The sequence below is a fragment of the Ursus maritimus genome, unplaced genomic scaffold, assembly GCF_017311325.1.
Source record: "Ursus maritimus isolate PB19 unplaced genomic scaffold, ASM1731132v1 scaffold_2, whole genome shotgun sequence".
In the NCBI taxonomy this organism is placed as follows: domain Eukaryota; kingdom Metazoa; phylum Chordata; class Mammalia; order Carnivora; family Ursidae; genus Ursus; species Ursus maritimus.
Genome location: NW_024424452.1, coordinates 81773630 through 81784336, shown reverse-complemented (window position 1 = coordinate 81784336; position 10707 = coordinate 81773630). Strand labels below are relative to the sequence as shown.

The following is a 10707-nucleotide window of genomic DNA, read 5'->3' as shown; positions in this document are numbered from 1 at the left end:
CTGACAGTCAACGTATCAGAATCCCAGGGGGTGGGACCCATGCAGGAGTTTAAAATGCAGATTCTCAGGCCCTGCCCTGGTGAGGAGTCCGCGGGAAGGCCCTGGAGCCTGGAGGAGACTCCGCTGCGGGCTAACTCATCCTGTCCTTGGTGGCCCGTCTAATCTTATTTCAACACAAATTGCTCCTCTCACCCCCTGGGTCTCAGCGCTAGGCTGGGGGATGGGCTGGGGGTGGATTTGCCCGGGGAACCAGTGGGACTGGCCCACCTGAAGTCTCCTTACCGGAGGGACGGAGGCGCTGCAAGGCCTGGGCAAGAACCCTTCTCGAGACAGAAGTCATGACAAGCTCAACGTGTGAGGTGAGCAAGCCTCAGCGACTGGCTGGGGGGAGGCTGGAGTCTGACCAGGGGACCAGCGCCTAAGGACAGAGGGACGCGTGAGCAAAAGCTGGAAGTGCTCGGGCATCACACGTCCCCACACATGGGTACACACAGGGCCTGGCAGCGCTTTCCAGAGGCCCTGGGGGAGGGCGTCTCTTGCCCTTGGCCAGAGGGTGACCCCAGCCTCGTGAGGCCTCGGGGTGTCTGTGACCATGCCAGGCTGGAGAACATGAAGAGCACATGGAGGGGCCACAGTGGCCGGGAAGGACACCAGAGCCTCCCTGTGTTAAGAGGGAGCATTTCCCACCTTCTACCTGTCACCTTGGTTTTGCTGCAGGCTCCTCAGTCCTATGCTCTAAGCAGCCCCCCAGATTCCAGCCATTCCAGACCGAACCCCCCCCCCCACCACCACTGCCGTGGGGGCTGAGGCTGCAAGGTGCAGGGACAGACAGACAGTTCTTGGTGGGGGAGCTTGAATCCTTCTGGGAAAACCAGAGCTGAGGGTTGAGGCAAGGGAGAAGCTCTAAAATCGTCTGTAAGCACTTAGCATTCGCTACGAGGAAATAATGAGGACGCCACCCAGAATCAAGATGGTATTTGTGAAATGTGTTCATCTTTATTAATTTCCAGTAGAATTTGCGGGAAACGTTCCAGATCTTTCCCTACACTTTAAAGGAGGTCCTTGCAAATTAATTTTGCTTTGCCCCATATGTTACATACCCTCAGGCACTATCCTTGTTTTCTGGTTTCTTTGTATGTTTAAATACCATTCTGATTTTTTGAAAAGAAGTCGTAGTTGTAGTGTTCACAGCATCACCTGGGAAAATGAGTAACTTGGATGTTTGGACAGAAAACACGCAGCTGTTCTCCTGCCAGGGTCACAGAATGCCCCCGCTTGAGATCTTTGCACCAAAGCTCATGCCATCTCTGCTCGCCTCCCCTCGGGTCCCACCCACGTTCAGATCCAAGGCCAGAGTCTACCTCCCTCGCTTTATCTTTCCTCCACTCCTCCTGGCCTTGTTTGCCTTCCCTGGCCGCCCTGTGTGTGTAAGAACTCCCTCGGTCAAAGCTGCAGGAACCCTGGCCTGGGGCCTCTGGGACTGGAGGTGCGGCCGATGCTGCCCATCCCTTCTCTGGCGCCTCCAGCGGCAGCAGCTAGCTGACGGGAGGGAGGGTTGGCCCTTCTAACTTGCACAGAGAGGAACCACCGGATAGGCTGCCGCTCCCCAGCAGGTCACAGACCCACACCTGCTCTTGTCTGTGGGGAAGAAGGTGGAGCCCGTGCTGGTCACCTCTTCACTCCCGTCCTTCCTGCTATCTGCCTCTAACCCAATCTCCGCAGGGTCATATTCAAAACATGCAAAGCGGTCTTACCACTTCCCTACTTAAGGTTTTCTGATGACATTTCACGTAGAGGAGCACGCGAAAATCTGGCCCTGGTTGAGCAGGCCACGTGATCTGGCCTGTGCAACTTCTCCACCCGCATCTCCCACTCTCTCCCCTTCTACAGCTGAGCTAGGGGCGCAACTTCTTGCTTGTCCTCCCATGCCTGCCACTCCTTCCTGCCCTGGGGCCTTGGCACGTGCTCTGTCGGGAGTGCTCCCCCCCCTCCAGCTTCCCATGGCTGGCTCCTTTCCTGCTAAGCTGTCAGGACCCCAGAGAGGCCTTCCTAATCACCCATCGAAATAGCTACCCTACCTCTCCATCGCCCTTATTTCTCTACTTGGTTATAGACTGTCTCCTCCCACCAGGACGTCAGCTCCAAGAGGCCAGGGACCTGCTCTGCCTGTTCCTGGGTGTGTCCCCTGACCCAGCGCAGCGCCTGGCACACGATTAGTGCTACACAAATGCTTAATGTGAACAAACGAATCCAGACCGTGAAGTGAGGAGGCTTCGGGAGGCTGGGCCGTGGCGAGGCTCACTCACCTGCAGGTTCCTGGAGCCGCGAGATAGCCAGACCTCGGAGCTCACGGGGCTCACGCAGCTGAGCAACGTTTCCTGGTGACGGTGTGGGTGTCAGCCCCCCACAGCGGGTGCTCTCCTTGCCACCTTTCCCAGCCTCTGTCTCCTTCCAGTTTCCAGCTATTTTTTTCTCAAAGTCTCTGCTTTTCTCAGATGACCTCTTTCAAACGTTTCTCTTTTTTTTTTTGTTTTATAATGTGTATCACACAGATAAGACTGTGCCAACGCTTTACTGTTGTTTAAAAAAAACAACCCACTAGATCTTAACCTGCCTTGTAGCACACGGGTCGTTTCCTTAGCTGATGTCAAAAGCTGGAAGTACTTTTCCTCAGGGCTATTTATGAGCCTAGCACAACTCCTATTGATAGGAATTTGCCATAGAAAATCTTGTAAAGCGATACAACGTATTTACGCACTTCCTTTGTTAAGCAGCTCCCAAGCCCTGTAAAATGAGAGGTTCAAAGGAAAATTAGCTGACATCCAGATTCTTCACCAGTTTTCTTCTGCGTTTGCATTCACGTTTGTCTGCGACATTATCAACTTCGCCAGAAAATTCCCCTTCCGCAGGACCAGAGTCTTAATTAAATGAACACCATTGCTATAATTCTCAGATAAATAAAATGAGCATTTTCACACAAATTAGAAATGCCAACTTGTTAATAGCTTCCCTGAGGTTTTGTTACAAAATCATCACTGTTTTTGTCGTTGTTCGGGCATGATAAATAACAAGCGACAATCTGGGAATAAGAATGGTCTTTGGGCAGTTGATTGCCAAGTGTGGATTGGGTGTTCCGTAAGACAATGAGTGACCCCCTCGTTCCTATTATAATACATGACAATAGCTCATTGTTTGGAAAAATACTTCATATTGTTTTATTTTAGTGAAACTTCTAAAATTCAGATCAGCTAGAAGATGAGGCTGGCCTGAACTTTTTTTAAAAAAGATTTTTATTTATTTATTTGAGAGAGAGAAGGAATGCATGGGGGGGGTGCAGAGAGAGAGAGAGATTGAGAGAAGCAGACTCCCCACTGAGTGCAGAGCCAGACACGGGGCTTGATCCCCCAACACTGAGATCAGAACCCAAGCTGAAACCAAGAGTCAGAGGCTTAACTGACTGAGCCATACAAGCGCCCCAAGACTGGCCCAAACTTAATACAATTAGAAAATTCACAACCTTTTTTTTTTTTTTTAAAGATTTTATGTATTTATTTAACAGAGAGAGACAGCCAGCAAGAGAGGGAACACAGGCAGGGGGAGTGAGAGAGGAAGAAGCAGGCTTCCCAGAGGAGAAGCCTGATGTGGGGCTCGATCCCACGACTCTGGGATCACGCCCTGAGCCGAAGGCAGACGCTTAACGACTGAGCCACCCAGGCGCCCCTAGAAAATTCACAACTTTAAAAAATTCTAGGCAGTAAACTCTTAAAGGCACAGAGCATGTTGCACCTCTTTGTTTCCTTAGTATGTAGCTGGGTAATTCAGGCAAGGCACCAAGTGTCTCAGTTTCTTCATCTGTGAAATGGCCACAGTACTAGTACCCAATACCTCATAGGCCTATGGTGAGGGCTAAATGTTTGGAAGGCCCTCGACCCAGGGCCCAGCATGTAATAACACCTAATAGATGTCCCCTGTTGTTATTAGGCTTTAAAGGACACGGTAATTGCTGCTTGATGACCACAAAATGCAACTTGCTCCCTTTCAACAACTCAGAATGCTCCCCAAGTCCTACCAAGAAGAAATCCTGTTCTGTCTTCTTCAAAGAACGGATGAGTCATTTATGATTCACGGCATATTTGCGTACCAACAATTACTATGCTAGAGTTCTTTCAAGAGCACATTGTTTAATTAAACCTCACATTCCCCTGCACTCGCGTTTGTCCTCTGAGTTTTCTCAGTAAATCTTTTCTTTTAAGTAGTGTAGAAGAGAGCGTCCGTCCAGGCTAACCATGTACCCTTACCCACATTTTAATTAGTGGTCTCTAAAAGGATGCCGTTACGTGTGTTTTAACTCACCGTAGCAGCAGACAGAACGGTTACTCCCCATCACGCACATTTGCTTCTGAGACGGAGCCCCGGTGTATTCTCAGTCCAATGTCAGCTGCCTTTCTCTCCCAACCATCCCTTGGCCTTAAACTCCCTTGTTTCTTTCCATCTTGGAACAATCCTTGAATTCATTACAGGGCCCTGCAGTTTCCACTTCCTTTTTCATAACTTCCTTACTCAGAAAGCCCCCCATGGTTTTGGTTGGTTGTTTTTTTAAGTAGGTTCTACGCACCGCGGGGCTTGAATTCACGACCCTGAGATCAAGACCTGAGCCGAGACCAAGAGTCGGATGCTTAACCAGCTGAGCCACCTGGGAGCCCACCCCACGGTTTTTGTTTTAAGCTAGGCATTTCATGATTTTGGTAACTGCGTTCTCGGCTCCAGATGGCCTTAGCAATAGCGAGATGAGAGTTAAACAGAGTGTTCAGGGACTGAACTAGCTGGACATCCCTGGGCTGCCTCCATCACGTGTGGGGCCCTGGGAAAGAGATCCCCAGGAAGCCTGCATTCCTTATGCTGGGAGACCCGGCCTGGCCCCGCCCACTCCAGGCCAGGCAACCTCCGCCCATCAGCACCCCTATCTCACTGCTTTCTAAGCTCCTCAGAGCAGCAGAGGCTGGAAAGCCCAGTTCAAACGTAGAATTCTTGGCCTCCTTGAAACTCCATACTACCATGTGGTGGCATGGGGAGGTGGTTCCTGCTGCCCAGTCGGCAGCCCACCCCCCTTTTCCTCTGAGGGGAGAAGAAAGGCTCTGGGGCCATGACAGCTCTCACATCCAGGCATGTGGACGCCCAGCTCTGCATCCGAGCAGACCTCCTGGAGGTGGCTGCCCATTGGCCGTTCCATGGACTGGCAACCCAGGGAAGACACACCTGGGAAGGGGTCCTGGCTACCTGGAGAATGTTCTAGAAGGGAGGACTTGGGATTATCCCTTGAAAGGGATCTTTTGTCTGGATCTCAAGGTAGTGCTTACTAGGCATTATCATTCTTTTCACAGAAGATGTAGTCCCTGACCCCAAACTGTGTACTGGAGAGTGAAGTTCAATCAAATATAAGAGGGGATTGTTTTTGAACTTCGAGGTATATTCTACACATGATAAAAACTTCAGATGAGGTCAAAGGCAGGAGAGAGCTTAGATGCTAGTGTTGCTACAAGAGCCTTCCTTGGGGACCAAACCAGGTCTCAAACAAAGTAGAGGAATGTCTGTTATATTTATATTAGAATTGACCATGGCCTTTTTCTTTGTTATTGTCAACATCATCATGTGTTTTCTGGGACCTTCTTTTTCTTTAAGTTTTTGTCTGGAAAACAAGAGCTCCGTTTTCTGCCGGTCTTCCTTTGGTACAGTCCCCAACCTGAGGACACGCTCCTTAAAGACCCGCTCCTTGCCTCCGCCGCCTGCGCGAAGATGGTTTCTAAAAGGTTCAGATGAACTGTGCCACACTCGAGGGCCAAGGAGGGTTCAGAGGTTTCGGAAGAGGAACGTTTTGTCTGAAACAGACTGCTATGAATTGTGCCAACGCCGCCCTGGTGCTTTCCTCCTGGTCTTCCAAGTGTGGCCCCGCGTTGTCCCCTCCATCGTTTGCCGGGTGTAATGACAAGTACCAAGGCAGGGTGGGAACATCTCCGTTTCCTCTTTCTCTACCTTGCTGCCGGGGGAAGCCCGGGGGTGGCTTGGGAGATAAATCCCGAGGCTCGGTGCAGCTGTCCTGTAGAGACTTGTCTTCCCCGTGAGCCAGGGCCTGTCCCTTGTCACGTGTGTGTTTGTAACTGTAGATAGAGTTGATTGTTTGGTTCAGGGCATGACACGATCATTGCCTTACGCAGCTCCAGAACTCAGGCAGATGAGCTGCGGACACCCATTTCTTGGGTCGTCAGTGAACACGCTGAAATCCCCGTCGTGGCTTTTCAGCTGTGGAAGCTGTGATCAAGTGGGAGGGATTTGGACGGTAAATCACAACAACCCGCTTGGTCCCGGAGCCTGTCTTCTGTCCTCCACTGCAGGCACTCCTACCGAAGCCCTCGCCAAGGACGGTACAGGCACCCAGGACGCGCGGGGGGTGGTGCCGTGATCAGCAGGGGATTGTGAGTTGGGGCCAGGCCGTTGGCCTCCCTCGGCCTTGTGTTCTCATCTGTAAGCAGGCAGTTGCACGGACGGGTCTCTCAGGGACTCCGGGAAATTGAAAGAAGTAGAAATGGGATACCTGGCACTTGGGTGGTCAGAATCAATCTGGAAGAGTCACTGTCCTGGAACGGAGCGGCTGCCTGGAAGATCTGGGTGTGCTTGTCCCTTTGTGTGGTCCCGGGGTGGGGTCCCCAGACCGCCCGTGGCTCTTACAGAGCAAGTTCTCTGTGCTTAGCGGCTGTTTCTATAGCTGTAGCAGATGATTCCAGCAAGTTTAGCATCCTGCCAACAAAGGAGGAAATGCGCTCTTTCCTGAATTCTCATTAAACATGGGTGAAAACATTACCAAATTTAACTGCAAAGTATAACTTTTAGAAAGTGCTTGCCATGGGCATGCCCTCCCCCAGCCTTCTAGAGCGGTCTAGATGCACAAGAGCTCAGTCATGACCCTCCCTCAAGTTCTCTCACCTCATGCGGATCCCATCAGGACCCTACAGTGTTGGGAGAACATTCATTTTCCTGAACTCTCTGGGGTAGTTTCTCTCTTGACCTGATTCCATGTAATCAGGCAGCCAGTGTCTCCCAGACCAAGTCAGAGGAAATTCTGAGCAAGGCCCTATGTGTGCTGGGAAGGTAAAGAGATCATTTTCCATTTCTCGCTTCTCTCTCAAAGCACAAAAACAACGGGCCTGTCTGGCCCCGCTCCTGCTTTCTGTCTCTAAAGCATCCCGGCGCCAACACTCCTGCTCCCACTGTATTAATGCGCTGGGATGGTCCCTTCGTGGTGCTGTGTATCTATCCCATGGGGTTATCAGAGGGCAGACGCCAGCAGGGAAGACGCTGTTGACTCATTCTCGCGGACATCATCCCTGGTATTATCAAAGCAATGATAAAATATGGCTCTTAAAAATACAATATTAAATACCCAACTGAGGACTCTCGGTGTAACTTATTTGCCTGACAACCTTCTATTTTTCTGATGGAGAGTTGAACTGAGGAAAAATAAACCCCAAGAAGTATACTTTCTTCATGTTCTTCCAGTAGACGAAGAAATGTGGGCATTTTCTCATTTATTTTCCATAATTAAGTAAATAAATAAACAAATCTGCCCTCCAAATTCCACAAAGAGTCTAGAAATTAGAAATTGTGGACAGCCCCGCCATCTGGGTGGGCTGATTGAGGGTGGGGGTGGTAGCAGGGATTTAGGCGCAGAGCAAACCTTCTCCATTTAAGAAAAGAAAATGAAGTGGTTGCAAAATGCAGGTTCTGGAAGAAGGGCTACAAAATGAAAATGTCATTTATCACAGAATTCATCCCATGCTGCACGACGCTTCGAGGTGTCCTAAAAGTTCATTCAGGCTGAGGCTCATGAAGAGCTTACCTTCTGAAAGAATCAGGCTCAACATTCCAGTGAGGTCAGGAAACACAAGCAAACAACACCAAAATCAGGGGTGGGGGTTGGGGGGGGAACCGAAGGGCCTGAAGAGCAGGCGACAAAATGCTACCTGAGGAAGAGGCCGAAACCACACGGAGCCAGGGACAAGGCTCAGAAAGGAAGATGGGACCTCGGACTCCAAGCTTCTCGCCCACCATCCCACAGTGGTACCCCAATGCTTTGGCTGACATTTGTCCAAGTATGATCCTAGTGCCCACTAGTGCCTCAGAACCCCGGGGACTTGTTAAAAATGCAGATTCCTGGGCCCCATCCTCATCTTCCCGAATTAGAACCTTCAGGAATGAGAAGGTGGAATCCGCATTTGATGCAAATAGCCCAGGGTCAGGTTATTCTGATGTGGCTCTCCAGCTCCCTATTATATACTCAGACAGTAAGCACTTACCAGGTCCTGCTGTATACAGAGAAGCATCCTAGGTGTCCTGTGGATGGAGGAAGAAGCAGAAGGTGGTTCTGTACCCTAAGGCATTCCTTCCAGATCCACTTGCTTGCTGGCGGGTGTTCCTAGGAAGCTCCAGTGCCTCAGCCTCACCGGTTTCTCTTCTGGCAAAGAGAAAACCAAATTCAGACTGGGCCAGTGGTTCATTGCCCAGATGTGGAGGAAGGGTCAAGTCAGAAGGGGGCCATTTCCCACAGGACTCTGGGAACTGCGGAGAAAATGCCAAGCAAAGACAGCTGGTGGGACAGGAGGTGGTGGGGAGAAGGGACGGGCCAGCAGACCCGGGCCTTACCGACAAGGTGTCCAGCCCCACTCCTCTCCACCCCCATCTACCCACCCCCATTTACCCACTTGGCTCCACTCACCCCAGAGAGCCCCCCTCACACTTCCTTTTCCCACCCCCGCATTGGCACAAGAACTCCAAGATCAGGATGCAGCAGGCTGGTTAACTATTTTTTAAAAAGACTTTATTTGTCAGAGAGAGAGAGAAGGGGGAGCAGCTGAGGGAGAGGGAGAAGCAGGCTCCCAGCTGAACTGGGCTCCATCCCAGAACTCCAGGATCACGACCTGAGCCAAAGGCAGATGCTTAACAGACTGAGACCCCCCAGACATACCTGATTATTAAAGAAGGTTAACCACACTTGTGCCTCCTCACTTCACTCTGCAAGAGTCCTCCTCCCCACCCAGTCTCTCTCCCTCCACCCCCCACATTCCTACCCACCCGCCTGTCTGTTGTCTGTAGCCAAGCCCATGGCCTTGAAGCCTGCTCTGTGAGATGGGAATCCCCCAATTGTTTCTTCCAAAGGGAAGGCCTTTGTCAGAACCCAAGCCCAGGAGAGGCCTCAGCGGTCTGGGGCTGGGCACCCGGGTCCTCTATCGCTGATGGGACTCCCGAGGTCAGCCAGGCACCTCCTGCACCAAGCTCTGGACAAAGTGCGGCGCCTGCGCCACCCAGTGGGCGCAGCGGGAACTGCACGCCCCCGCGATTCCCTGCTCCCTCCCACCGCTGCGGGCTGAGCACCCAGACAATTAAGAACAATGCTTGGCGCCGAGCAATGCTCGGTGTAAGGTTGCTATCATCCCGTGCCAAGAACGAATCCACTTTTAGCAAAAGAAGAAACGAGAATGGTAGTAATACTAACAGTGCAGACGAAGACGGTAACATCTACTATTTCAATGGCGCTTTAAATTTCTCCAAGTGTGCATGTTCGGGCCGGTGGACTTTTACAGGAGGTGGCAGAATCAAGGGGTCTGCAGGCCTATCACCCGTCTGCGTCTTGGAGTCCTGGGCTAAAAGTGACTGAGAAGCACTCATTTATCCACTGAGCTGCCCCTTCCCTTTATACTTCAGCCCCCGCCTCCTGAGCACAAGCTGCCTGCGGAACTGCACCCTCTCCTGCGGCCAGGGCAGCTCCCCTAAGGGTCTCGGTGCCCCCCTCACTTGGCCTCCCCAAAGCGAAGGGATATCTTCCGCTGGGAGCTCTCCTTAGCTGTGAGAGCGGACAAAGGCGCAGAGAGCGGAAGGGAGGTTCCGGAGAAGGGGGGGGGGTGTTGTGCATTTCATCTCCTTGCCCTGAGGATGCTGCTTTAAGCGGGGTGGGGTGGGGGGTGGGGGATAGAACGCGTGGATCCACGGGCTTGTCCTCAGGCTCACAGGCTCTTCACCCTGCGCCTGGCTATGTAGGAGGAGGAAGGTGGCAACCAGAGCAGAGCCCCTCCAGCACACCCCTGCACCCCCAGGCCTGAGGCTACTCGCTGCCAGGGTGTAGGAGCTGCACTGAGCACCATCTGTAGGAAACCAGGTCATGGTAAAGAAATGTATGGATGCATGCACCCTTCCCCACACCTGCTATGCATCCGGCCCTCACCAGTATGCCAGTACTTATTCAAGCGTGCCCACATGTCATCTCGGAGGAATTTCCCCTCACGGTGCTAGGCAAACAGCCCCTAGGCAAACAGCCCCCATGCTCCTCCTCTACTCTGGCATTATTCTATGCAGAGGGGAGCCAAGGGAGGAAGGGTAAGTGGTAGGAGGTGAGACGTGAGAGATGGACAAAGGCCCAAGGAGATAGGGTCTTGTCCGCTGAAATAAGGGGTGTCATGTATGTTCTGAGTCTGAAAAGGAGGGCTAGGATCTGACTTACATTTGTAAAACATCCTTCTGACTGCCCTTTGGGGAACTCCAGTGGGGAGGACAGGAATAACAGAAGCAGGGGACTGTTTCCGAGGCTGGTGGTAAGGCCACTGTGGCTTGGACAAAGGCAGTAGCAACGGAGATGGTGAGAGGAGGCCAGATTTGGGATAG

At 51.8% G+C, this 10707-nt stretch overlaps 1 long non-coding RNA gene across 1 annotated transcript; it reads right to left on the bottom strand.

Moving 5' to 3' along the window:
- Positions 1-5388: 5388 nt before the first annotated feature.
- LOC121103691 lies at positions 5389-9253 on the bottom strand. The gene is made up of 3 exons (XR_005835879.1): positions 9017-9253; positions 8349-8506; positions 5389-6792 (listed from the first exon to the last, which is right to left on the bottom strand). It is a non-coding gene; the product is annotated as an uncharacterized LOC121103691 (long non-coding RNA).
- Between the last annotated feature and the right edge of the window lie 1454 nt (positions 9254-10707).